Source organism: Notolepis coatsorum, assembly GCF_963971535.1.
Source record: "Notolepis coatsorum genome assembly, chromosome: 2".
Classification (NCBI taxonomy): Eukaryota; Metazoa; Chordata; class Actinopteri; order Aulopiformes; family Paralepididae; genus Notolepis; species Notolepis coatsorum.
The window spans coordinates 137352601-137355582 of record NC_140166.1 but is presented as its reverse complement, the minus strand read 5'-3'; positions in this window follow the sequence as shown (position 1 = coordinate 137355582).

The following is a 2982-nucleotide window of genomic DNA, read 5'->3' as shown; positions in this document are numbered from 1 at the left end:
ACGATGCATATCGATTTGAATATGTTAGAATCTATTATAATCAAAATTAAACGGGGGGGGGGGGGGGGGGGTCTTTTAATGTTTTTTTTTGTGTATTTTTATTTACCCTATAATCCATTCATGCTGAGTGAATCAGTTCCCCCAGCCACATTTGTGTATTCAACTTTTTTGGGGGAATTAACTGATGGGAAATTCGGAAAAACTCACAACCACACTACAGAAGGTTAACCTTCTGTAGTGTGGTAGTGAAAGGTTAACCGTCTGTAGTGTGGTAGTGAAAGGGTTAAAGGAGCTGCAAGTGGTATTTCTTTTGTTAAAATAAGTGGTCTACATGTTAAAATAATAGCTCTACATTCCGACAGCCATCACTGATTATAGTGTCTGGTCAGTAACATGGGTGTCTCCCAGTCCCTCAGTTCTGCAGTTAACAGAAAATAAATGTTCTGCTATCTCTTCCCACTTTTTCCAATCGGGAGAGAGAACTCCACACTGCAAAAATCATAAGCAAATTATGTGCTTGAAACGAATCAAATATCTGACTACAAATTTAACTTGGCAAAATGTCTTCAAATTTTCTCCCATCCCAATTTAGTCGCGCCAATTCCCCCCTCCCCTGTCTTGATCATTGCTCGCATGTGCCCCCCACTGGTCGGTCGTAGGGAGGGTTGAATCTATCGCATGTCCCCTCCGATACATGCAGAGTCAGCCAGCCACTTCTTTTCACCTGCCAGCGCGGACTCTCATTGGCGAGGTGTAACGTGTGGGAGGCTCACACTACCCTCGACATCTCCTGTCCTTGCTGTGCAGGCGCCCTGACCGACCTGTAGGAGTCGCTGTTTACAACGACCAGATTACCACCCATCGACTCCCCTCCCGCTGACTCTGCCAATTGAGTCAGTATGACGGCCGGCCCAAGCCGGAGGCAACTCTGACAGCCGGATTCGATACCGGTGTCTCACGTGTTGGTGACGAGCCGCTTGGATCAGCACTCCTAAAAGAAAAATACATTATTGTTTATTGTTGTTACAGGCCCTGGTCTCAGCTTTGTTAACAAGAAAAACTAAGTTAACTAAATTTGAAAACACTGGACAAGACCCCTCAATAGAATCTAAAGATTATTTCTGAGTAACATGACATGTTGAAATGGATGTTTGCCTGTACGGCAATAAAGCCCAAATGAACACCTATGCAAACTAGTCTTTATTTCAAAAGTTCTTCTCAAGAATGTCTGCTCCCTGTGTGTATATATATTATAATCGCTTGCCTGTGTAGAGTTGGATGACTGTCACGTGATGTGCAGGCAACTCTGCGTAAGAGTGTGTATTATAATTTGAATCTAAAAAGAATCCCATACGAATGCATTATGGAATAACTTTGTCGTACAATAAAACATTTCCATTATTTAGACTTTTCCTGTGTTTGCCAGTTGGTTGTATATTTCTTAACTGAGCGGGGATACTTTTGACCTTGTACTTTTGTTTTGGTGGAATGTGACTGAGCATCTTAACCAGCCATCATAGATAATTTTTTGTTTATTATTTCTCTTGTTTTTACATGTGAATTTCTACCTTCATATTACATATAGCTTCATCCACTTTTAAATATTCCCGACTACTTTGTCATAAATAATACTCAAGTCGGGACTTTATCATAGAGGAAAATGATGTAGCTTGTGTCAGTAGCTTGTCTGTGTCAATAAAACTAGCCACCAGTGCATTCTCTGTCATTTTTGTGTGTAATGGGGTTGTTTTTATTAGGCAAACAAAAAGATTATTGCAATTTTGTTACAAGTTATGATTAGAATGAGCTTGCTTGCATCACTAGATGATGCAAACATAATATAGGAAAAGTAGGCCTATGCTATGCCAATAGCCAACCACAACATTAATTAAGGGAAGACCTGTACTAGTTAAAGTAAAATATGAACAGTTTGTGCAGCCCTTCTGATGCTTTGTCTGGTCTTGTATTACATTCGAGGTGAATTGCACAATTTCCACCTTCAGGAGCCAACAATTTGTAGAAATTGACTGCAGACTCTAGATGAGTACTCTGAATGTTTTTCGTGAATACTCACCCTGGGTTATCAAATTTATGAGAAATGTGGGATTGCAACGATCCATCCACTCCATACTTAAAATGTAGCTCCTTATAGTATTCATACAAATCTGTTTTGCATACAGAATATTGCATGGATAATTCGGAAGCCGCAACTAAGGATCCTAGTATGCAGGTGCATAATATGGATAATTGGAGACTGCTTTGATGAAGGACCCATATGTATCCAAAAGGTAGTGTGCAGTTAAAAGTGAACATCCAATATAGTTCAGAGCCATAAAAATAAATGGCCCTGTAAGAGATGGGAAATACGCTCATAATTAGATGAGATTCAAATGTATTGTCATAGAGTACAGCGAAAATAGGTTTGGCATCCAACGACTGCAAATGTAACAGTAAAGTGCAATAGTAATATACAATGTACAGGTGATTTAACTGGGTATAAAATATATAAATGAGTAATGGTGCTAATCAGATGTATACACAGTTTTGTACATAATACTGACAGTTGTCATTCACTTCTTCATGAAAAGGGTATCCTGTGAAATATGCCTGACCTATATTACAAACACATTGAATATTAATTGAGGGAGACTGTTAGTTAGCCAGTATTTTAAATTGATATTTCTTATGGATATATGACCATGACGGCACTGCTGTGTTTCTGCAAGACATAACGTTGCATACAGCCAGGGCAGTGAGTTCTAGAGATTTTGTTAAAACGTTGGATATTTTCTCTCGTTTTACCCAACCTATATGACTGGGTGCCATCACCTTTCACCTGGGCGAGTCTTGATTTACAGCATGAGCATTGTGGAAAATTACAGTAGCAGCCTATGTAGCAACACTTCCGGTATTTTGAGCTCATGGGAGAGAGCGCGGGGGATCAAATGAATGAACGTTTGAAAGCTACAACCACGTCAAGGC